The sequence below is a fragment of the Protomyctophum parallelum genome (genome assembly GCF_964188405.1).
Source record: "Protomyctophum parallelum genome assembly, chromosome: 22".
NCBI lineage: Eukaryota > Metazoa > Chordata > Actinopteri > Myctophiformes > Myctophidae > Protomyctophum > Protomyctophum parallelum.
Genome location: NC_139714.1, coordinates 33,642,173 through 33,669,236, shown reverse-complemented (window position 1 = coordinate 33,669,236; position 27,064 = coordinate 33,642,173). Strand labels below are relative to the sequence as shown.

General features: G+C 43.4%; 1 pseudogene across 1 annotated transcript in view; it reads right to left on the bottom strand.

The window, feature by feature from the left end:
* Positions 1-204: 204 nt before the first annotated feature.
* Positions 205-27,064, bottom strand: part of LOC310853137 (copine-8-like) — a 119,001-nt pseudogene continuing 92,141 nt past the window's right edge. Inside the window, exons 8-19 of the transcript XR_014571110.1 lie at positions 24,733-24,737; positions 23,736-23,777; positions 21,680-21,755; positions 19,891-19,944; positions 17,647-17,708; positions 14,389-14,435; positions 11,833-12,014; positions 9,191-9,318; positions 8,018-8,120; positions 4,866-4,923; positions 3,165-3,238; positions 205-2,639 (exon numbers count right to left, since the gene is read on the bottom strand). The product of XR_014571110.1 is annotated as a copine-8-like (transcript). The remainder of the gene's footprint in view (positions 2,640-3,164; positions 3,239-4,865; positions 4,924-8,017; positions 8,121-9,190; positions 9,319-11,832; positions 12,015-14,388; positions 14,436-17,646; positions 17,709-19,890; positions 19,945-21,679; positions 21,756-23,735; positions 23,778-24,732; positions 24,738-27,064) is intronic.

The following is a 27,064-nucleotide window of genomic DNA, read 5'->3' as shown; positions in this document are numbered from 1 at the left end:
TTTAGAATCTGATCTCAGGTCAGAATGGGTTAATAATGTAACTGTCAGGATGTAATAGACATTTTTAGAATCTGATCTCAGGTCAGAATGGGTTAATAATGTAACTGTCAGGATGTAATAGACATTTTTAGAATCTGATCTCAGGTCAGAATGGGTTAAAAACAATGTTTTATCATATAGGAAAACTATTGGTGGAGAGGTTTGTCTAACCCAGAGTGTAGAGTAGGAGAGTAGCGTCACACATTGATCAGCAGGTGCCTATGGGCTATAGTTCCAAACATTGCTCCTATGGCTGGAACTATCCCATTGAGATAGAATGAGCACTTCCTGCATTCTCTTACTATATCACACTGGTCTAACCCATGTTATGCTTAGCTGTGATTGGACCGTTTGGGGAGGGGCTTAGCTAAAGGTATATTGGGGTGGTTGTATTTGGTCCCCCGTGCTCTTCTATTGGGAGATTTAGAGTCAAAGGTCGTGTCTCACCTAGATACAGGATCTGACATGACCTTTTGACCTGACGTCATGATTCAATTGATCCCCTGAGCAAGCAGGCAGTCTCTATAGCTCAATGTTTAAAAAAAGCACATGTCAGCACAAATTTGGGATCGAAGACTTAATTACATAGTGTAGCTTTAAGATGTTTGTACTGCGTTTGTCTCATGACAAAGTATAAATCAGGTTTAACCAGTTAAAACCGGTATAACTTCACTCACCGGAGTCCCTCTACTTCAAATCTCTGGCAAAACATAGCAGATCGACAAGCTCAGTCAGGGCTTGTGTTTTAGCCTGGTTAGCAGGGTTGGTTATGAACATTTTGACGGATGTCACACAATTACATTTTAATTGCCACAAACTAAACGCGATATTACGGAATCACATAGGAATAAAAAGCTATAACAAAGCTTGATTGAATAAAAACTAAAAACAAACAAATAAAAAACAAACAACTAGAATCTCAAATGAAACAACTACTAGATGGACAATTTCAAAGCCAAAAAAGATGCATTTTTGACCACTGGGCTTTTTGAAGCTCAAACCACTTGTGTTTGTCTTTTAAACCATACACTGTGAAATCCCCCCAGCATCCATTAAACGGGTCCATTTTCTTCACACAAGTAATAGTTCAAAATAACAGGGTTTTCACTGTGTGGGCTGGATGGATGTGTTGTTGTTTCCCCCTCCAAGAACAATAAAGACCCATGGACGTGTGTCTGTGCAGGCATTCTATTGCCAAGGCAGTTTGGAGAGAGAGAGAGAGAGAGAGAGAGAGAGAGAGAGAGAGAGAGAGAGAGAGAGAGGGGCAGTGGAGGAGAATATAAATAGAAAGAGAGAGAACAGTGAGGATGAGAGGAGAGGAGTGAAGACACTAACATCCTAAGTGTAGAATAAATGTAAAAAAAAATGCACTCAAGGGACATTATTTCCACTTACAGGAATTTGCTTGTGAAACTTCAATGGGGAAGAGAGACCTGAGAACAGTGCAGACAGACAGACAGACAGACAGACAGACAGACAGACAGACAGACAGACAGACAGACAGACAGACAGACAGACAGACAGACAGACAGACAGACAGACCGTGTCACTCTCACAGACAGACTGGTACTGCAGGTTTGCTATGCATGCACACAACTTGCACCACACTCATGCAAAGGTACACACACACACACACACACACTAGAATGCAGTACGGTACAGTACAGAATGTTGGGGCTACTGTACTGCTGCTACGTGACTGGCATGGCAGAGCGAAGAGAGAGAGAATGAGAGAGAGAGATTGAGAGAGAATGAGAGAGAGAGAGAGAGGATATTCCAACAATGTTAATATAAAACGTACTGTAAAAGTTGTTATGGTGGACTGTAAACATTGAGAGAGAGAGAGAGAGAGAGAGAGAGAGAGAGAGAGAGATACATAATATCCAGCTATTTACAAGAATCAAAGAGGTCCGTCGTTGGTCCAGAGATGCTCTCTTGATACCTTCTCAGGAATAACAAACGTATTCTTTAGCTTCCTTCCTTCCTCCCTTCCTTCATAGCACATCAGGTGCCCTACACCCCCCTCCCCTTCCCTCCCCAAAACACACCACGGTAGGAAAATGCTCGACGTTGGAAGTAAACAGGCTCTCATTGGCTTTCTGCCCAGCCAGCCATCGGAGATTAATAGTCTGCTCTGTCGTTTGTCAAGCCTTCTAACACAACGACAATGCAAGAGACAGAGAGACAGAGAGAGAGAGAGAGACAGAGAGAGAGAGAGAGAGAGAATGATAGATAAACACCCTCTTTTGCAGCTTCTCACGACCACCAACAACAGAGAGCTCAGGGGAGTAACATGTGAAGTATTGTGCAAGTCACTTGTTTTGGCTGCTGTACCCCTCTCCTCTCCCCTCCCATCTCCTCTCCTCTCCCCTCCCATCTCTCTCTCTCTCTCTCTCCTGTCCTCTCATGTCTCAGATCTGGGTCTGAAGAGGCTGGCTGGGAGGGCTGTAGGGAGGGGGTGTGGGGGACGGCTTGATCCCGCGGGTCCTCATGTACGACAGGAACTGGTCGGGGATCTCTGCAAGGACGTCCTTGGCCAGCCGAGCCATGCTGAGGATGTGGTTCCCTGTGCGGTCGATGTAGTCTCTGAGCGGGACGAACTGAAGAGGAGAGGAGGAGAAGAGAGGAGAGGAGAGTAGGGCAGAGGACAGAGGATGAGAGGACAGAGGACAGAGGATGAGAGGACAGAGGACAGAGGATGAGAGGACAGAGGACAGAGGATGAGAGGACAGGAGGGAAGGGCAGAGGACAGAGGATGAGAGGACAGGAGGGAAGGACAGGAGAGTGAGGGGGGGGGGGAAGGGGGGCAGGACGAGAACAGAAAGGAGAAGAGGTCAAGAGAGGAGGACCACAATAAAGGATTTAAGGAAAGATTCCTGAGATGCTGGTCATAATATAAACATTTACTGTTCCCCTCTGTATATAAATGCTAGGGTTCAAGTGGTTAATGGGAAACATTAACCAAAAAAAAAGTTCCAATCACACAAAGATTTGGAGCCCCCCCCCCCCCCTGTAGTAACGGTGAGGAACCCCCAGTCATAGGGGCCTCGGACCCCCTAGTCATAGGGGCCTCGGACCCCCTAGTCATAGGGGCCTCGGACCCCCCTGTTTAGTAGAGCGCATACCTGTACGATGTCTCTCTCAGCGTATCTGCCTCTGGAGGAGATTCTCACTTCGTCGCCATCTAGTTCGATCATGGCTGAGGAAATAGGACAGGTACACAGCAAATTAACATCTAGTTTGATCATGGCTGAGGAGATAGGACAGGTACACAGCAAAATAACATCTAGTTTGATCATGGCTGAGGAGATAGGACAGGTACACAGCAAAATAACATCTAGTTTGATCATGGCTGAGGAAATAGGACAGGTACACAGCAAAATAACATCTAGTTCGATCATGGCTGAGGAAATAGGACAGGTACACAGCAAAATAACATCTAGTTTGATCATGGCTGAGGAAATAGGACAGGTACACAGCAAAATAACATCTAGTTTGATCATGGCTGAGGAGATAGGACAGGTACACAGCAAAATAACATCTAGTTTGATCATGGCTGAGGAGATAGGACAGGTACACAGCAAATTAACATCTAGTTTGATCATGGCTGAGGAAATAGGACAGGTACACAGCAAAATAACATCTAGTTTGATCATGGCTGAGGAAATAGGACAGGTACACAGTAAAATAACATCTAGTTCGATCATGGCTGAGGAAATAGGACAGGTACACAGCAAAATAACATCTAGTTCGATTATGGCTGAGGAGATAGGACAGGTACACAGCAAAATAACAGAGTGCTCATTGAACTCGGAAAGAGCACCTCTGATGTAATTTACCTGGGTGTAGATATATTTAATCTGTAACGTTTCTTTAAAATATTGGTGGTCCTTGACATGCAAATGTTTGAGAACCACTGCTCTAAAACAACACATTGGACAATGATGTTTGACAGTCAGCACTATAGTTGATGATTTCCATAGACCTGATTGCTTGTTTCTCTCTCTCACAGTCACGAAATGTGGCAACCGTCAAAGCTAGTCCTAGCGGTGTTTGTTTTGGTTGTGACGCATGGATGATGCTTTAGCTAAATTAGCTTAGCACAGGAGGCAGCAGCCTGCCCTGCTGCTGTCTATTTATCCAATTATCTCCCAGAACGTAATGGATATGGACTTATGGCTCCATCGCTGCCTCTTCTTTTTCTAATAAGTAGAACTTTAACGTGTTGCTGTTCTGTGAGATGAGAGGGACGGTCCCTCTCACAGAGTGCACTAGGCAGTGCTCCTCCTCTCACACACACACACACACACACGCGCGCGCAGCACACACACGCACGTATATGTTAATGACGTTTAGAAGCTTTAGAACACTTTCCTGGGGGGCTTTATGTGTGTAATATGTGGTTTTAGATATTTTAGATTGTAGCAGTGAGCCTGTTGTCTCTGATTTCATGGACACTGGGCTCACTTCCTTCCTGGACTACATGTTGTCTCAGTAAGACAGCTCTCCCCCTATCCACAAGGAGGAGCAGTGCACCAAAGAATTATGGGAATTGTAGTCCAGGAAGGTAGTGAGACCAGTGTCCATGACATCAGAGACAACAGGCTCACTGCTACAATCTAAAATAACTAAAACCACATATTACACACATAAATACCCCCAGGAAAGTGTTCTAAAGCTTCTAAACGTCATTAACATATATTTTTTTGCAAAGAGGGTGAAGTGTCCCTTTAACGGAAATATCACGCGATAAGAGTCTTGCGTTAACACAGCACGTTAACGCCGATAACGGCCCCCAACAGTAATATAAATATGACGTGTCTTACCATCAAATTCTGCGGGTCCAACTCCAACAATGATGATGGACATGGGAAGACATGAAGCCTGGAGGGAGTGGAGGGGAGGAGAAGTGTTCCTTGTATAATTAAAGTTAATTGTTCTTTTCATCTATTGAAGTTTAACATAATATAGACTTAAAGGAGAATTCCATGCTAGAATGCTTTCTTATCTTTCTTTGTAGTTGTTACGTCCCCACCAAAGAGGTCCAGGTGTTTTTTTGTGCAAAAACTCCTTATTGGCTATTTTCCCTATCATAAGCCCTAAATGAATTGCATTGAATTGAATGGGATGTATGGGTGTTGTGCTAGTTCGCTTATTTCCATCGAAAGAAGTAGTAAAGTGTGCCGCTTGGGATATTATTTACATTATGAAGAGAGGATATATACAAAGAAATTATAATTTTGAGCGATGGAAATAAGTGAATTAGCACAACACCCCATAGCCCCATTCAATTCCCATTCAATTCAATGCAATTCATTTAGGGCTTATGGTAGGGGAAACAGCCAATAAGGAGCTTTTGCACAAAATAACACCTGGACCTCTTTGGTGGGGACGTAACAACTACAAAGAAAGGTAAGAAAGCCTTTTAGTATGGAATTCTCCTTTAATTTACATCTTGAGAACCATCACCATTCTGTCAAAATTGTACTGAGAAGACCTAACCCTGATAATATACTGCATGTACAGTGGTCAAGGGACCTTGAGAGTGTTTCCGATGAGGTCAATAAGACTGATTGATTGATATCAATAAGATTGATTGATATCATGTCTTTGACAAACCGGGTTAGAAGAACACGGTTAATTTCATGCGTTCCTGATAATTAAGTACAACAGCAGCCAACTTCATTATCTAGATGAGCAACCCTGACTCTTAATCAGCGTTGAGATCTGAGAACGTTTTCTTGCCAATTAAGGGCCTCCAAAATGATATAGCCATTAGCGACCCCCATCTGATAAGCTGTATACGATGTACAGATGAGCTTAAATATCTGCTATTTTTTAATAGCCACGGGTAAATTCTAAAATGAGAGACATGCCTTCCCGGTTTTTAACCCATTCTGAACGGGCACCCATTTTGGTGTCGGCATCATGTCATGCTTTAGCTATTTAAAAATAGCAGATCTACAAGCTCATATCGCGCCACCGAGTGGCGCGATACGAGCTTGTAGGTCTGCTATTTTTTGAAAAATCGAAGAACGACTGACATTTTTAGAATCTGATCTCAGGTCAGAATGGGTTCATCAGACCAGTGTGTGTCCGGCGGAAACCTGGTATGAATCTGATCTCAGGTCAGAATGGGTTAAGTGCCACATGACGCCTGTGGACGCCTATCCTGTGACGCCCTCGTTGCCATGGGCGCCTTTTTGAATTTGAATTTTGAATTTTTTAATTCTTTTTTTACTTTATCCAGATTTAGAAAATTCCTCTAATCTGGTGTTCAGGTGATGATATTCACATTACATGCACAATTTTATTACAAATTCTTTCTTTTATTTATAATGGACTTTAGGTGGCAACGAGGGGCCAAAACTGGTATCCACCTGTTGGCACTGGATGAGTTTGAACGGGTTAAAGGACAATTTTAGTTTTTTTCAACCAAGGTTCATGTTTTAGGTTGTTATTAGACAAAGTAAAAGGTGAGTGTTAATTTTCTTTAATTTGCTGCTTTCTTTAGTTTTTGGGATTTTAGCAGTTTTTGACAGGGGGGCGGGGGGCATTCGAGCATGGGGTGCATATGTGTTTTTTTACAAAATATTATGGCGATTTATTTTTTTATTATTTACTATAGTCCTAATAAACCCCAGGAAATTACATCTGGCCACAGCAGATCACAGGATCTACTGAATGTGAAGGTAGCCTACTGGGGGAAGGCTTATATACTGTGTGTATAGGCTCAATATGTCAGTTTGTCACATTCAGTAGATACTGTGATCTTTTGTGGTCAGATGTAATTTCTTGGGGTTTATTAGGACTATAGTAAATAATAAAATAATAAATCGCCATAATATTTTGTAAAAAAAATACATATTTAGCCCCATGCTCGAATGCCCCCGCCCCCCTGTCAAAAACTGCTAAAATCCCCAAAACAAAAGAAAGCAGCAAATGAAAGAAAATGAACACTCACCTTTTAGTTTCTCTAATAACAACCTAAAACATGAACCTTGGTTGAAAAAAACTAAAGTTGTCCTTTAACCCATTCTGACCGGGCACCCATTTTGGTGTCGGCATCATGTTATGCTTTAGCTATTTAAAAATAGCAGATCTACAAGCTCATATCGCGCCACCGAGTGGCGCGATACGAGCTTGTAGGTCTGCTATTTTTTGAAAAATCGAAGAGCGACTGACATTTTTTTAATCTGATCTCAGGTCAGAATGGGTTCATCAGACCAGCGTGTGTCCGGCGGAAACCTCGTATGAATCTGATCTCAGGTCAGAATGGGTTAAGTGTCTTGCTCAGGGGCACTTGGACTTCAGATATGGCAGTTACAAAAACTGGTACTTTTCAGCAATGGACAAAAAAAGCAACCCGTGTGTTCCAATGGATCCAATATAGTTATTATGTTCATGCTTTAAACTGTTGAATCGTACAGTAAATGCAGAGAATCTCTGTATGTACATACTGTACTGTACGCCTTTAAATCCACCAGATTAGTTCAACCCGACAGACTTCACAATCACGGCTCTGGCCGCAGCCCAAAATGAGCCCGTTGATTGCCATGGCAACCACAGGCTAAGCTTGATTTGGCAAATTCCCCACATCTGCCGTTTGATTACTTACACCATTCTGACCTGAGATCAGATTCATACGAGGTTTCCGCCGGACACACACTGGTCTGATGAACCCATTCTGACCTGAGATCAGATTCTAAAAAATGTCAGTCGTTCTTCGATTTTTCAAAAAATAGCAGACCTACAAGCTCGTATCGCGCCACTCGGTGGCGCGATATGAGCTTGTAGGTCTGCTATTTTTAAATAGCTAAAGCATAACATGATGCCGACACCAAAATGGGTGCCCGTTCAGAATGGGTTAAGTCTGTCAGTTAGACATTCTCCACTGCACAAGGACTTTCCAGAACCGCCGATCCTCCATAAGAAGAGGACACCACTTCATGTGGGTTCGAAGTGTGGACATCCTTACATTGACGATGGATTCCTTGGTCTGGGCCATGTCCGAGATGACCCCGTCTGTTATGATGAGGAGAACAAAGTACTGGGAGCCATCCTTCGTCGATGCTGCATACCTGCACACAGACGCGCGCGCGCACACACACATACACGCACACAGTAATTATTTAAGGGGTCGTTATTTATGAGAAGTTGGTATGGTGCAGGAAAAGGGGGGGTCACGTCTTTTAATTTAGGCTTGTATTTGTTTAATTTTGCTTTTTTAACTCCCTTATCTATATGAAGTGTACCCTGTATGGACCCTCTAAGTTGGTATCATAGCACTTACCCTAACCCCTTAGATAGCATTTCTGTTGGCTTAGATAGCATTTGACACAGACTTATAGCATGTTATGTAGACAGCACTATAATTGTATTGTATATAGTCATAGCACGCCATAGTACATATGTATAGCATAGTAGTAAATATGTATAGTTTATATGTATAGTGTATGTATAGCTTCATTATATAGATATTCCACTGTTACTTTCTTAGCTTACGCATGTTTCATGATAAATACTTTTATGTGATGTATTCCCATGCTTTTGTTCTTGCTTAAATGTAAGTCGCTCTGGATTAAGAGCGTCTGCTAAATGCCTAAATTGTAAATTGTAAATTGTATCTCCCATTTGTGCAGAAAGAACAGGGGCCGCTGATGTGGTTTGCCCCCCGAGAAAGCCCGGAGGGCCGAAGCGCTGTTGTTTGTTAGGTTGAAAACAAGACGGGGAGCAGACATGTGCGGACATCCCCTTTTCAACCAAGATATGTATCGTATCGCTGTTAACCCATCCTGACCGGGCACCCATTTTGGTGTCAGCATCATGTTATGCTTTAGCTATTGAAAAATAGCAGATCTACAAGCTCATATCGTGCCACCGAGTGGCGCGATACGAGCTTGTAGGTCTGCTATTTTTGAAAAATCGAAGAGCGACTGACATTTTTAGAATCTGATCTCAGGTCAGAATGGGTTCATCAGACCAGTGTGTGTCCGGCGGAAACCTCGTATGAATCTGATCTCAGGTCAGAATGGGTTCATCAGACCAGTGTGTGTCCGGCGGAAACCTCGTATGAATCTGATCTCAGGTCAGAATGGGTTAAAATGTATTGTCACACCCCTAGCGTTGCGTGTGTGTGTGTGTGTGTTACCTGGCCACATGGTTGATGACGGGGGAGAAGTTGGTGGGTCCGTACAGGTGAACAGACTTCAGACTCTGGTAGTAGGACTCCATCACTCCCTCTATGCCGGTACAGTACGGGTTCCGAGGGTTCCCGTTCTACACAGGACAGCAGGGAGGATGGGAGATGGAGGGGAGGAGAAAGGAAGACAAGAGAGAATATTTGACGACAGTATCGGCATTATCGCTTTATGTATACAGTATTATCGTCCCTGTTGGGCATTAAACCCATTCTGACCTGAGATCAGATTCACACAAGGTTTCCACGAGGACACACACTGGTCTGATTAACCCATTCTGACCTGAGATCAGATTCTAAAAATGTCGTTTTTTTTAGATTTTTCAAAAATAGCAGACCTACAAGCTCGTATCGCGCCACTCGGTGGCGCGATATGAGCTTGTAGATCTGCTATTTTTCAATAGCTAAAGCATAACATGATGCTAACACCAAAATGGGTGCCCGGTCAGAATGGGTTAACCTATGTTTCTTGTGCTTTGTCATGAATTAGCGTCACACAAAATAATCAAAAATAGCAGATCTAAATTGAAAAGTGATCGGGTAAACTTGTGTTCTCTTCTCTCCTCTCCAAGTTTGACGTCAGTAATAAATAACAGCCACAAGGTTGCGCTGATGTGCACACCTCACTCTAGTAGTCGGTCTGTGTTGTTAACTGACTTTTGTGCCTGACAAAAGTGAGTGAATGTGTTGTGTTTAAAACCGCAGGGATGTTCGGGTTCATGAGCTCCGGCACCTAATGAATTACAAATTAACCCATTGTGACCGGGCACCCATTTTGGTGTCAGCATCATGTTATGCTTTAGCTATTGAAAAATAGCAGATCTACAAGCTCATATCGCGCCACCGAGTGGCGCGATACGAGCTTGTAGGTCTGCTATTTTTGAAAAATCGAAGAACGACCAGTGTGTGTCCAGTGGAAACCTCGTATTAATCTGATCTCAGGTCAGAATGGGTTAAGCACCACTCCTTTCCTTTGTTTCTCCCTCTATGCCCCCCCGTCCTCTCTCTCAATCAGAGTGCTGTCAAATTGCTTCATTGGCTGCATTTCTTCATCGATTATCCTGCCTCGCTCCCTCTCACTCACTCCTTCATTCACCCCCCTCTCCTCTCGTGGTAACCCATTATATTACAACGCCATTCATTAAAGGAGAATTTCATACTAAAAGGCTTTCTTACCTTTCTTTGTAGTTGTTACGTCCCCATCAAAGAGGTCCAGGTGTTATTTTGTGCAAAAGCTCCTAAGCCCTAAATTAATTGCATTGAATTGAATGGGATGTATGGGGTGTTGTGCTAATTCGCTTATTTCCATCGCTCAAATTTATATATTTCTTGTATATATCCTCTCTTCATAATGTAAATAATAACCCAAGCGGCACACTTTACTACTTATTTCGATGGAAATAAGCGAATTAGCACAACACCCCATACATCCCATTCAATTCAATGCAATTCATTTAGGGCTTATGGTAGGGGAAATAGCCAATAAGGAGCTTTTGCACAAAATAACACCTGGACCTCTTTGATGGGGACGTAACGACTACGAAGAAAGGTAAGAAAGCCTTTTAGTATGGAATTCTCCTTTAACCCATTCTGAACGGGCACCCATTTTGGTGTTGGCATCATGTTATGCTTTAGCTATTGAAAAATAGCAGATCTACAAGCTCATATCGCGCCACCGAGTGGCGCGATACGAGCTTGTAGGTCTGCTATTTTTTTTTTTATCGAAGAACGACTGATATTTTTTTAATCTGATCTCAGGTCAGAATGGGTTCGTCAGACCAGTGTTTGTCCGGCGGAAACCTCGCATGAATCTGATCTCAGGTCAGAATGGGTTAAGTGACTGGAACAATATGAGTGTAAATGATATATTTGTATCATCACATACTCAGCCTGGGTGCAGTGATGGATGTCTAATGGAGTTCAACCACCCAAAGGACTACAGTGATGGATGTCTAATGGAGTTCAACCACCCAAAGGACTACAAATCATTGCGTGTATTCCTGCACCGTTTTACACCAAATTAATTTACTATTTCCGACAGTAAATGCACAACTTTTATAGTTCCGTAAAGATAGTCTTCCTAAGTTGCAATGCAAACACAATTCTGTTTACATTTTTATTTATTCCTAATTAATTGTACATATACGTACATCATTTTGTTTTGATTCTTTTATTCAAGATTTTTTCGATTCAACCTGTCACAAAGTGACCGGTTCGATTAGTTGTACGATTTTTCAAATATTTGAAAAATATATAACACTATTATGACGTTTACCGGTATATGGAAAATAACTGCGATCATCTCAAATAACTACGATTAATTAGTGTTAACCCATTCTGACCGGGCACCCATTTTGGTGTTGGCATCATGTTATGCTTTAGCTATTGAAAAATAGCAGATCTACAAGCTCGTAGCGCGCCACCGAGTGGCGCGCTACGAGCTTGTAGGTCTGCTTTTTTTGAAAAATCAAAGAACGACTGACATTTTTTAAATCTGATCTCAGGTCAAAATGAGATAATTGTGACTAGCCTATACGGGGATTAAAAAAAGTACACTGGATATTTTAGTTTCTCCCTCTCTCTCTCTCTCTCACCAATGCGAACTCGTGGGAGACTCGTCCGTCAGGGGGCAGCTTGGCGCCGAACCCCAGTGCGGGGAACATCTTGTCACTGTCGTAGTCCTGGATGATCTCCCCCACGGCCTTCAGCGCCATGGCGTAGGCGTTCAGCTGGTACGGACTCATGTAGTGGAGGGACGTGGGCTGGGCCGGGTTACCTGCACACAGTACACCATGCTTTGGGTCAACAGGGCTCAACTTCACTCTCACGCAAAGGAAGACATATGTGATGCAGCTGTACTGTACAGTAGCTCAGAGTTGTCTTTTGACGGTGTGACAGAGCAGCCTCTGTCAGAGTAATGTAATGTACAATATACATTCATTGTATTGTTGCTGTATATATATATATAACGGGTTGATTCTCAGTCCCACAGAAGGTGCACATTCTGCTGTGACATGTGAATTAATACTTGTGTTTATCTATGCAGATGCTGTAGTTGGGAAGCTGCCTTGATGGCCTGAAGAGAGCTCTGATTGCTTGTGTTGTTAAATGTCTTGTGATTCGCTGACTGCTTAGCCAGGGGTGGAGTCAGGAGTCTATATAAAGGGGGAAATGGCTCAGTAGTGTCACTGTGTGTGTGCTGCCATGGGGAGAGGTTGACACCAGTACCTCTCTGTTCACAGTTAAGTTGTGTTATGTTGTTTGAGTTGTTTTGAGTTCTTTCTTTTCTTTATTATTCATTATGTTGTCCAGGCCTGGAACTTAATTAAAACTTATCTTCACCTGCAAGTCTGCCTCATGTCCAAATATGTCATTTTAAAGGTTTTATTACTGACAAACAGCCGATCCACAATCCCACTTGGTAACAGACGGCAAATTTTGATTTAGTTTCATTCGTTGTCTTTTGAAAAAAATATCCTTTTAGTTTCACCAGAAATGTTTTAGTTTTAGGCTAAAATCTACAGTTGATCTTAAGTCGACTAAAACTTTATTGTGGCAGGCCTTCTCTCTGGCCATCCTCATATAGGCCCTCCATCAGGCCTTGATGGATTCGTAATGGCTGATTTACACTTAGCTGTGGGGCTATTTTCAGAGCCCGAACGCAACCAAACATAAACATAAAATAACTTGTCTTTTAGTTCTACTGGAATTCTTCTCCACCATAATTAGTCTAATTTGTATAAGTTGACGAAACTGTCAACATATTTCATCTTAGTTTTAGTCATCATCAACCTCATCGTAGCTTAGTTTATTTTGTTTTCGACCAACATTTGACACACTGCGGTGACACACTTTTCCTCCCCTGGTGAAAGTAGAGACTCTCTTTTTTTCTTTTGAGATTGGTGGTGTTTGCATAGTCATTATAGAACAAAATATTCTGTGAGTTTTGAAAGATTAGTAACTAAAAACGCTCAAAAACAGTGACTGTTGTAGAAACTGTGTGACATCGTCTCTCCCATGATGTGAGGGCCAAGCATGCCGCAGATGCATAACCCAGGGGAATTCACAGCCCCTAATCGCTGCCATCTTTGCTGTTTACTGACTTAGATGTGAGCTGCCATGGATGATGAGGGGGGGGGGGGCATTTAAGACACATCTGCATACATCTGAATTAGGGCCGGGACTAATTGCGATTAATTAACTACAAAAAAATTAACGCATTTTAATCGCACTATTTCTTTCACCACGGAACGTTGTCACTGGACAGTTTTCAGACGGACCTGCGTGTCCGTGTCCTCTTCAGACAATAACACCACCAGAAACCGCAGACAGTTCACCAGACTGGGGGAAGCCGCTGAGATCACTTTGCTTGTCCCCGTGGATTGGAAATAGGATTTAAAAGGCTATCCGATGGTAGTGTGGATTACAGCACAGTTCTGTGCAATTATTCAATAAAGAATTATTACCCCTATTACTACAAAAACAATGTTTTATTGCTTAAACTTATGTATTCACTATTCATTGATTCACTAGTATACCAAAATCCATTTGAAAAAATTGCTTTCTCACTGTTCTCGGGTCAAATAATGATATGCGATTAAAATGCGATTAATCTAGATTAATTAATCGCAAAGCCTCTGATTAATTAGATTTTTTTTTTAATCGAGTCCCAGCTCTAATCTGAATAGATTGTGTTTAGATCAAGGTACACCAAGTCTTTGTGTGATGTGATTACTGATGCTGAGGAGAATCCGCCGGTCATCACATTATTGGCTTAGGAATGGAACGAAAACAAAAACAACAGAAATCTCCTTGAATTCAAGGCTTCACGGGGTGTGTCATTGGAAGAAAAACTATCCCTTTGATGTAGAGGGGGAAAATAACAGACCTATAGTACAGTGAAAGGAACCGATCTATGAAATCTGTGAAAATGTTTAATCTGCACAATGTTAATAGAATATTTAGTGGGAGGTCCCTGCTAGAGTTAACAGAAGCATGTGTGTTGGTGAGAGAGGCCATGAGGGAGGAAAATGACAGGGAATTGGAGAGATGGGAGCATATTGCATATTGTTTGTGTACAAGTCTACAGTGTGTGTGTGTGTGTGTGTGTGTGTGTGTGTGTGTGTGTGTGTTGTCCCCAAGCATCTCACCATTGGAAGCTGTGAAATCAATCGCCACGGTGAAGTTAATCTGGGTCCTGTGGACAAAAGCAGACAAGATTTGTTAATTGACAAACATATCTCGCACGCACGCACGCACGCACGCACGCACACACGCACACACGCACACACGCACACACACACACACACACACACACACACACACACACACACCTGTGATTATACTGTATAATCACTCAGGCATTTTCATGCCAATAAAACTCATTGAGATGAAGAAATTGGGACACAGGGAGAGAGATAGACAGATGTAGCAGAAAGTGTGTGTGTGTGTGTGTGTGTGTGTGTGTGTGTGTGTGTGTGTGTCAACACGTGTACATGTGTGACTGTGTGAGACACAATCTGTGTACCTGAGAAAAAACAAGGACTTTTTCTTTCACACCATCTCAGCTGTATTACATCACACACACACACACACACACACACACACACACACACACACACACACACACACACACACACACACACACACACACACACACACACACACACACACACACACACACACACACACACACACACACACACACACACACACACACACACACTTCTGAGGCGCCTCCTGACTGAATCTCACATACAGTAATTAGACATGCTGAGATGGAATATGTTATGACGAGTCTGTGCAACATCGTCATACAAAGACTTAAAACTTAAAAGCTCACATTTTCTCAGCACTGGCCTACGCTGTTACCCATTCTGACCTGAGATCAGATTCATACGAGGTTTCCACCGGACACACACTGGTCTGATGAACCCATTCTGACCTGAGATCAGATTCTAAAAATGTCAGTCGCTCTTCGATTTTTCAAAAATAGCAGACCTACAAGCTCGTATCGCGCCACTCGGTGGCGCGATATGAGCTTGTAGATCTGCTATTTTTAAATAGCTAAAGCATAACATGATGCTGACACCAAAATGGGTGCCCGGTCAGAATGGGTTAACTGTGCATAAAATGCTATACAGTATTGCCTAGGAGATGTTCCAACCTCCTATCGCTGTGATTGGCTGAGACGTACGTGCGGTGAGGGAGTGTTAGATTTTGGTTCACATGGTTCCATCCAATAGGGCAGTGGTTCCCAAACTTTTTCCATGTCAAGGACCCCCAAATTGACAGCCCACGGACCCCCATTTGAAAAGACATGCCAGGGACCCCCATAAGAGAATATCTTTATGGTTCTAGCAGTGATTCTCAATCAGTTTAATTTCAAGGACCCCCAGTTTGAAATGCATTAGTCTCTACGGACCCCCATTTAATGTCATTTCTATCTCTGGGACCCCACTTTATATTGTAAAATCAATGTTAATTTAACTTTGAGAGTGTACAAATGGAACCAAATGGACCCGTTAGAATCCATTTGGTCCACTTTGGGAACCACTGCACTGCCGTGCCAACAGAGACAGCACATTAAATAAAGACAGACGGTCAGACGGGCAAAGGAGAATAGCCGTTTAAATGTACAGTTATGATTGTAGAATTTACACAGGCTTTTATTAGGCAGATCACTGACTGCACTGGGTATACTATAGCATACCCAGCTATAGCTTTAAAACTATAGTACATTATAGACATCTGAAGCGTGAGTAGTGAGTACTCAACATTAGTTCACTTTGACCAATGCAAGCAGGCAGGTTTTGTTGATGGACTCAGAGACGAGCAGAGAGTCTTGAAGGGCTCGCTCGCCCACGTGCACTACAGAGTAGTCCGTCAGCACATCTGAAACGCATGCCAGCATTAAATTCCCATGATGTCTCGCTGGTTTGTAGGCAGTGCTGGCAGGTCGGTTTTCCAGTGTGTCGTGCAAACGCTGTCTCACTCCCAAAAGGTACAATTTTATTTTATTTTATGGATCGTCAGTGTAGGATTTTGAGCACTCTGGCCCCTTTTCCACCAGTTGGTTCCCAATGTGAACCGGTTCAGTTTTGTGGGGTTTTTAGTCCATGAGCCAGAGCTCCAAAATTGGAACGTTAATTATGAATTGAGTGTGCAAAACCATACCTATATTAGATTGTTATCACCATGAAACTTCCCCAATTGAGTACTTACATGAAGGCAATGATTTATTATATTACAAATTTTACATTTTTAAATATGCAAATGAGGCATTATGTAGGAAAATATGCAAAAGAATCAAAAATATGAAAAAGGTACTACTGTGGAAGGGTTATCATGTATTAATTTACTTGTATTGATCCTATAAACAATTTAATATAGGGTATAGTTTGCCCACCCATTTTGGAGCTCTGGCTCATGGACTAAAAACCAAAAAGAACTGAACCGGTTCCCATTGGGAACCAACTGGTGGAAAAGGGGTCTCAGAGTTACAGACACATAAGGGTCCATTTTGTTCCTAACTTGCTATCATTTATTTGGGGACTCCCTGGAACTCCTTCAAGGCCCACTGGGGGTCCCGACTTTGAGAACCACTGAGACCTGCACATCGTGAGCCTTGTTCAAGGACAACGCAGCCAATTCTTTTTTACATTGGCCAATCATGCGTCAGGCCCGGCGGCAGGAGGCAATGGTGTAGGGGTCATTTGCATAAGTAGAGGGGGCATCCATACATTTGCATACCTATGGGCTCTTGGCACCCGTCTGTCTGTACGCTGCATTCTGTGCTACTATAAGTGGTGTGCGCCCTTTAAAAAACAATCTTGACTAGGGGGTCAAGGTGGTCCGTTTAACCCATTCTGACCGGGCACCCATTTTGGTGTCAGCATCATGTTATGCTTTATCTATTGAAAAATAGCAGATCTACAAGCTCATATCGCGCCACCGAGTGGCGCGATATGAGCTTGTAGGTCTGCTATTTTTGAAAAATCGAAGAACGACTGACTTTTTTTAAATCTGATCTCAGGTCAGAATGGGTTCATCAGACCAGTGTGTCCGGCGGAAACCTCGTATGAATCTGATCTCAGGTCAGAATGGGTTAAGGGGTCAACGACCCATTTTGACCACCCGTGGCGCTGTATATTCATTTATTTCAAATCGTCGCTGTCGGGGCATAAACTTCTTATCTACATATTTTGACTGTTTTTGCACGGATTAGATAGGCACATATCGGTACCAGTCATTTCTGGCTACATTAAAGTTATTTCTTATATCTTTAAGAAGCCCAAAAAGGCAAACATTCAGTGCTAAAAGCACAAATGAATCGTTCATCGCAGACATTCTGTACAACATGGTCAAGTAGAAGTTCCTGATGGCGACAGTACTGGATGTTGACCTACCCTCCTTTGATGTAGTCCAGGAACGTGACTTCCATGTCGACCAGGAAGGACAGCAGTGTTACCTGCGGAGGAATGACACAACAGGTCAATTCTCCTTCTACAATCTACAGCACAATGTCCTGACCCCATCCCTTTAAGAATATCTTTAAAACAGGCCTGAATATCCACCTTTCCAGAGGCCAAAGGGGGAGGTAAATATTCACCCACCCACCCACCTTTTTTTCTTCCTACTCTGTATAGTATAGTATAGTATATACTTTTGTTTTGATATTGAATTATGTTATGTTGATGAATTGAATAGGACCCTATTGGAAACAAGTGGTGTTATCCTTTCAGACCAAGGGCCCCATCTTGCGTCAGAGACACTAAATCCGTAATCTGGGGATTTAGCATCGCGTAGGTGTTCCCCCGTAAAAGAAAATGCTATCTTGTACCCCAGCCTAAATCCCTAAAACACCAGCTCCACCCAGAGCTTCACCCTCAACATCCATGGCTCCACCGTAACAACCTCCCCCCACATCCGTAACCCTGGTGTCACATTTGACTCCACCCTCTCATTCCTCCGACCACATAAACCAGATCACCAGAACCGCCTTCTTCCACCTCAGGAATATCGCCCGCCTCCGGCCCTCTCCGACTTTCCCTGCTGCCGAAACCCTCATCCACACATTCATCACATCCCGGATTGACTACTGTAAACAGTATCCTCAATGGCACCACCTCCAAAGTCCTACTGCAACAGTATCCTCAATGGCACCACCTCCAAAGTCCTCAACAAACTACAACGCGTGCAAAACTCAGCTGCGCATCTGCTCACGAGTACACGCTCCAGAGACCACATTACACCCGTCCTCCACAGGGGGGCAGTCAGACAGATATTTTGTGAAGCCACTAAGGAAATCGTAGTTCATATAATGGCCTGTTGTGGCGCTGTCATTGGACCCAGAAAAACTCATAGTCCATGTATTTGGGCCCAACTTCACCTAGACTGTATTACCTTAATAAACATGGTCATGAATACTTTCTGCTTCCAGTCACTAGTTTAAAGTCTCATTTCTAATGTCATAATATTCTTTTTGGAAAATTATGGTCCCATTAATTAAAAAAATTACCATGAAGTTGCGTATGTTCTGAGTGGCGTGGCTACCGTTACAGTCTATGATCGAGTCAAAATAAAAACCAACAGAGAAAAAGGGGGGAAGTCCCGCCTCGTTGTCTGGGCCAGCCAATGGCCAGCTGGGCCAAAACGGATCTAGAAAGATGGCGACTTACAGTGCAGGTATAACAGGCTTCATTTTACGTCCATGTTAGACCCGGGGAACGATTTGTCCATATTTTTTACAGTCTATAGGTCCTCCATGACCTACACTGGCTCCCGTCAAACAAAGAATTCACTACAAAATCCTGCTCACCACCTACAAAGCTCTCAATAACCTGGCTCCCCCCTACCCTACCTCTCCGATCTTCTCGAACCATATGTCCCCCCCCGCTCCCTCAGGTCCAGTGAAGCCTACCTCCTGAAGGTCTGCAAGGCCAAGTACCGCACCTGGGGGGAGGACAGGGCCTTCTACGTTTCAGGCCCCCCAACCTCTGGAATGAACTCAGAGTTGCTCCCTCTCTCCTCTCATTCAAAACATCACTCAAAACCCACCTCTTCAGGATAGCTTTCCCCAGCTGAGGTCTGGTTAGGATGTCCCCCCCTTCCCTCGTTTATCCTTTTATCTTTTTAACCCATTCTGACCCGAGATCAGATTCATACAAGTTTTCCACATTGACACACACTGGTCTGATTAACCCATTCTGACCTGAGATCAGATTCTAGAAATGTCAGTCGTTCTTCGATGAAAATAAATAAATAGCAGACCTACAAGCTCGTATCGCGCCACTCGGTGGCGTGATATGAGCTTGTAGATCTGCTATTTTTAAATAGCTAAAGCATAACATGATGCCGACACCAAAATGGGTGCCCGGTCAGAATGGGTTAACCTTCTACTGTTGTTGTATCTGTTTTGCTTTTTTTTTTTTTTTTTTTTTGTTCTATGTAAATAGGCCTTTGCCTTGCCTATGCATTTATTGATACGTCTCCCACTGTGAAATATTAATGAATACATGTATTGACCCCACTTGGGAAACTATAATTAAAATACTAAAATACACCAAATATTAAAAAATAAATACTATACTAATCAATAAAGACTACTAAATATATCTACAGATATAATTATGCTATATGAGACGTCATACCGTTCCAGAGTTGAGGTATTTTTTCTTCTTTCCTTTCTTCTTTGGATTTATCACCTATAGGGATGAGAAACAAGAGTGGATTTATCACCTATGGGGATGAGAAACAAGAGTGGATTTATCACCTATAGGGATGAGAAACAAGAGTGGATTTATCACCTATGGGGATGAGAAACAAGAGTGGATTTATCACCTATGGGGATGAGAAACAAGAGTGGATTTATCACCTATAGGGATGAGAAACAAGAGTGGATTTATCACCTATGGGGTGAAAAACAGAGTGACTGGATTACTCTCATTTTGTCTGTCCATTTTGTACATCCATCCATCCATCCGCTCATAAAGATGTACATACAGTACATATTAAAGCAGCACGGTATAACTTTTCTCCTCTGCACAAGATTTGAACCCGGTCTCCTGCTTAATTGCTTAATCTTTCCACCATTGAGCGAATAGAGTCGGTCTGCTTGCTCAATGCTCATGGGATGAATTGAAAAGAACCCTTTCAGCGCTATAGCATTTATTGAAAAAAATTGAATCTAATTCACGCCAGAATTTTTTCCAGTCGAGCTCTTATTTTGAAAAGCCACAGTTCCAGTCTGCCGGAAGTAGCTTATCCTAGGACGCTCAACGAGCCGAGACAGGCCTTTGTTTACAATACTAAATAAATGTACAGTAAACAGTTGGGGGATAATTTCTGCAGCTTTTTTAGAACGGTTTTGAAGGAGAGTTAAGGAGTCATCACTTTTTGTATGACTGTTGCTAGGGCATTCCACGCTTTGATTACTTTGGGGGCTCGCGGCCTGAAAAGTTGATCGTCTGATCGATGACCTTGAGGAAAGGTTCTCAAACAACCCGATGAGTGGAGCCGTTCCGGGCGATAGCTCCCAGTGCTGTGTGTAAATATGCAGCAGGATTAACCCATTCTGACCTGAGATCAGATTCATACCAGGTTTCCGCCGGACACACACTGGTCCTGATGAACCCATTCTGACCTGAGATCAGATTCTAAAAAATGTCAGTCGTTCTTCGATTTTTCAAAAAATAGCAGACCTACAAGCTCATATCGCGCCACTCGGTGGCGCGATATGAGCTTGTAGATCTGCTATTTTTAAATAGCTAAAGCATAACATGATGCCGACACCAAAATGGGTGCCCGTTCAGAATGGGTTAAATGCATGCAGTCAACCTTCCATGGATAAATAAAGACTAGACTATACTGAATCCCATTCATCCAAAGCCGTCGCCCTTGGCTTCACTGGTTTTGCAAAAACAAGAGTGGAAAAAGATGAACCTCAATTAATTTAGCGTTTCATCCTGGGACACTGCTGGGAATACAACCTACAACCAAACAACTGCACACAGGCTTTTAAAGGCCCATAGCGTTGAAGTCAAAATTACTACGTAATAGGCTACGTGCTTTATTTCTCCACCGCTAATATTAGAACCGTTGGACTTTAGGACACGACTTTGAAGGTGTAAAGTGCAAATGACTGTGTGTTCATACTGTAAGTGATATGCAGTCAGGAGGGCATGTTCTCCATAAAATGCACATCACACTTCACACACGCACGCACACCCACACTAAACTAATATATAGGAAAGCATAGGGTCAAGATAAGAGGACAATAATTGAGAGTTGATCGTAAATTACCACCAAGGGGCAAACCCTGTTCGCTGGAATTGAAGCCCACTGAACTTCTCTTTCAGCCTGCTGTGCACACACACACACACACACACACACACACACACACACACACACACACACACACACTCTCTCTCTCTCTCTCACCTCATAGACATTGAACTGGCTCTGGCCTCTGGACAGCTCTCTGTAGCTGGTGCTGAACTCTCCTATGAAGTCATGGCTAGAGATACAGGGGGGGGGGAGGGGGAGAGAGAGAGAGAGAGAGAGAGAGAGAGAGAGAGAGAGAGAGAGAGAGAGAGAGAGAGAGCGCGTGCGTGCGTGCGTGCGTGGAGAGGGAGAGAAGGACAGGGAAAAGAATCAAGATACAAGAGATTTACATTTAGATGACAGTATCATTGCTACAGTACGATGCGACAGTTCCACAAAATAGAGGAAGCTATCTTCTGAGTTTATAATGAAATCCCACATACTGTATGAACCCATTAACCCATTCTGACCTGAGATCAGATTCTAAAAATGTCAGTCGCTCTTCGATTTTTCAAAAATAGCAGACCTACAAGCTCGTATCGCGCCACTCGGTGGCGCGATACGAGCTTGTAGGTCTGCTATTTTTTTTTTCAGTTTTCTTTAAAAAAAAAGTGTACAGTATTTGTTAAAATTTCGTTTTTATGTGGACACCCCCACCAGTTCATTAAGTATGCCTGGTTTGACACGTGAAAAACTGGAAAAATACAAAAATTGTGGCATTGTGGACCTAAGCTCATATTGCTATTATTGTGAATAGCCAACCAATGTGCTATATTCATATACAATCTAAAATGACAGATGCTTTCCTGGTCTTAAAAGGTTCATTGCGACCGAAGGTCGCGGATAACTATGAAACCTCGCGTTTTGTGTCAAGTCACTCACAACAATTCCCATCATGTCACCTGACTCAAATCCCCTTCGCTCACACCAGGTCATCGTGACATCAGCCCCCTGGTGACCCCAGGCAAGCCCCCAGGTGCCCAGGTCATTGTGACATCATCATGACATCAACAACCAAATAAGATAGCTTGTCTCGCTGCAGTGGTGCACGATCCGAACTTAACAGGGATGAAGAAATTTCTAACCTAACGATATCCGGTTTGTAAAGCCAGATATCACTGAGGACATTTGGGTTGTTGTAAGGCCAAATATCATGTCTCGTCCGGAAGGCAATGAAGTCTCTCGTGAGGAGCATATAGCTTTTATATTTTGTCCCACGATTTTGTAACCCATTTCTCACCCCTGTGTCAATCATCCTGTGATGTGATCCTGGGCTCTACACACCCTCCACCAACCTAGGGAGAGCAACGGACTTAACTCATGCTTCCTTCATGCCTGAGTGTCCAAGTTGCTCCTTTACACCTGACGGGGGGGAGTTTCCCTGGTTGGACGTAGCGCGTGGAAGGAACACGTTATTCCAACCAGTTCCTTTCCCCTCCATCAGGCGCCCCGGCTGGCCAGGGGGAGGCAGTGTAGAGACCAGTTCCTTTCCCCTCCATCAGGCGCCCCGGCTGGCCAGGGGGATTTTCTTATATTTCACTAGATGCGCGTCATGATGACGATGGCAGCCAACTGAGTACGTATCACCATGACGATGCCAGGCGTGTATATGATGTTTCTACACTGGTCTGAGGTCAGTGCAGGACACCGCCGCCCCATGCCAAAGCGCCGGCGCCATGGCCCCATGCCAAAGCGCCGGCGCCCTGCCCGGCAGTCTGCCGTCAACGAGGGGGATGCGTGCGCGCAACCTCGCCCCCCAGGCGTCTTACATAGTACAGTACTAAAATGCTTGATTGATTACTTAACCCATTCTGACCTGAGATCAGATTCTAAAAATGTCTTCTACATCCTGACAGTTTTCTGAAAAAGCTATGTTTCTATGTCAGTCGTTCTTCGATTTTTCAAAAATAGCAGACCTACAAGCTCATAGCGCGCCACTCGGTGGCGCGCTATGAGCTTGTAGATCTGCTATTTTTCAATAGCTAAAGCATAACATGACGCTAACACCAAAATGGGTTCCCGTTCAGAATGGGTTAACATCAATGTAGTAGTATATTACAATACAATAACAGGTAAAATAATAACGGGTGATTACTTCTCATTACTTATATCAATGTATAGTAATGATATATGTATTTATAGTAGAAAACAATGATCTGGGTGTTGATCTTACCTCCCATCGCGATCCCAGTCGTACACTTCGATCTTGATCGTTCTGTCGTTTGGGGGGGGGGGGGGGGGGGGGGGTGGGGGGGGGGGGGGTGGTTGGGGACAACATCAGGGCTTGGATTAGAGATTAGACAAGACTAAAGGTCCTTTGAAACGGGCAGCGATTAACGCACCTAGTAATTCATTTTTCAATGACACCTGCTGGGTTTTTTCTGTACGCGCGGAGACATTGAGGGGCGACACCAACGCACGCGTGTTTACGTGGGCACGGACGGCCCCGTGAAATTGTCGAGGCTGTGTGTAACTCATCTAGAGTTAATCCTACACAGACTGACTCTTGTGAGATTCTGGCTCTTTGGACGTCACTCGAATTTCCTTCCTTTCATCGTGTTCTCAATAGGGTTCAGATACATCCTCCAGGTAGGCCTTAAAGGAGAATTTCTTACCTTTCTTTGTAGTTGTTACGTCCCCACCAAAGAGGTCCAGGTGTTATTTTGTGCAAAAGCTCCTTAATGGCTATTTCCCCTACCATAAGCCCTAAATGAATTGCATTGAATCTAATGGGAATTGAATGGGGCTATGGGGTGTTGTGCTAATTCGCTTATTTCCATTGCTCAAAATTATTTAATTTTTGTATATATCCTCTCTTCATAATGTAAATAATATCCCAAGCGGCACACTTTACTACTCATTTTGATGGAAATAAGCGAATTAGCACAACACCCCATAGCCCCATTCAATCCAATGCAATTCATTATGGCTTATGGTAGGGGAAATAACCAATAAGGAGTTTTTGCACAAAAAAACACCTGGACCTCTTTGGTGGGGATGTAACGACTACAAAGAAAGTTAAGAAAGGTAAAAAAGTATTCTAGCATGGTATTCTCCTTTAAAACCCTCAATACTTTGTAACCATGTCCATTGGCTCGGTACTTGGTCTTTTCTTTTTCCCCTGTACTGTACACCAAACCTCTTTGATCTACAAGCCCCCACTCGCTCACACGTGCTTCACACAAACACCCACGGGACACACCGAGTGAATGAAAACGAGCGCTCCCTTGGGAATCACCAGGAGAGAGAATGAATGGGCAGGCAGCGACTGATGATGATGTCACTCTCTGGGGACAGAGCTGTCCTGCTTGACCAGCACAGCACTTCTCATGAGAAACCGTTTAGCACGTGTGTGTGTGTGTGTGTGTGTGTGTGTGTGTGTGTGTGTGTGTGTGTGTGCGCTACCCGTGCGTGCGCAAATGTGTTCCCATAGGATGAGTATAGAGTATAGGACGACACAATCCATCAAAGCAGAGTTGATAAAATGTCAAAGGAGCGACGGGGCCAATGCGACAGTTCACTCATCATCTTATGCCCAATCCTTCGGGGGCTCTGTGCGTGAGTGTGTGTGTGTGTGTGTGTGTGTGTGTGTGTGTGTGTGCTCTGTGCTGTCGATGCTTTATGTGCACGCTGTGATATTAAAGTGTATCAATCAATCTTATTAGGCTTTTGTTAAGCCTCATCTGTGCAATTCATGTGCTGCTCTGCTCAAGGCTTCACTGAGTGGTGTGTGTGTGTGTGTGTGTGTGTGTGTGTGTGTGTGTGTGTGTGCGTGCGTGCGCCAAACGATGCAACATCACTTATCAGCAGCAGGACACAGCTCCCCTTTGTCTGCTAGATGAACTCTGTTCTCGTCCCCTCTCTTATCTCGTCACTCACACCCGAGATGGGGTAGAAAATGTGTGTTGCGCGCACGCAAGAAACTACTACACACAATAAGACTCGGTTTCAAGCGAGGGGAGCATCCGCTGTCTGGTCAATGAAGTGGTCTGCACCCCCCCCCCCCACCCCCTCCCCCCAAAATAATCCTATTTGAACTGGGGACCCCTAATTGTTGAAGTTGAGGCATTACATTTAGGTTGACTCAATTCCACAGGTAAATATTGTGAAAAGCCCCAATCTACAAGCTCACAACGCCTTGCAGTGCGACATACACACACACACACACACACACACACACACACACACACACACACACACACACACACACACACACACACACACACACACACACACACACACACACACACACACACACACACACACACACACACACACACACACACACACACACACACACACACACACACACAGCGCCCTTCTGTCATTCTTTCCTCTGTGCATATCTTTTGGCCGTCTATCCAGGGTAATTAAAATGTCTATACATAATATGAGAGCAAATGAGAGCTCCTCTCCTCTCACTGGGTTATGGTTATGGCATGCCAATCCATCACAGCTGTCAGGCTGTCAGAAACAGCTTACTGTATAGACCACTGACAACTGGTGGCCTGACGATGGCACAAAGTATATGGAAGCTACTGTATGTAAAAACCTGTATGGAAGGGGGGGGGGGTGGGGGGGGGATTGGTTACACCATTCTGACCTGAGATCAGATTCATACGAGGTTTCCGCCAGACACACACTGGTCTGATGAACCCATTCTGACCTGAGATCAGATTCTAAAAATGTCAGTTGCTCTTCGATTTTTCAAAAATAGCAGACCTACAAGCTCGTATCGCGCCACTCGGTGGCGCGATACGAGCTTGTAGATCTGCTATTTTTAAATAGCTAAAGCATAACATGATGCTGACACCAAAATGGGTGCCCGGTCAGAATGGGTTAACAAAATTAGCAGTTCTACAAGCTATTTTCTGCAAAAAAAGGTTTGGTGTAGAGGGAAAAAAATGAGCAGACCAAACACAGAGTGAAAGCTCAAGAAAGTATTAATGGTTTAAGTTGGTTAATGTCTGAAAATCTAAATACACAATTCACATGAATCCAACATATTAAAAACTATAATTACACAAAGCTATGTATGGAATCTATGTCTGAAATGGTTTAATCTGCAACTCAATGTCATACAATATTTAGTGGGGGTCCCTGCTTCATCTCTCTCTTAGCCAAAGAATATATATCATTGAAGACCCCTGGTATGGAAGCTATGTGAAAACCTGCTCCACTCAATGAATGGTGGACACGCTATTATGAACAGAAGTGCATTCCAGTCTCCATGTGGAGCTCTCGACGTCACAATTAATGTGACACGCTACGAGCTTGTAGACCTCTTGTCTTTCACAATAAGATAAGAGGCTTCTGCCTGACAGTGACGATATACTGTATACTGTATCATATACTTTATCTGTAGTTGTTCTGTTTAACCTATTCTGACCTGAGATCAGATTCATACGAGGTTTTCCACTGGGACACACACTGGTCTGATGAACCCATTCTGACCCGAGATCAGATTAAAAAAATGTCAGTCGTTTTTTTTAGATTTTTCAA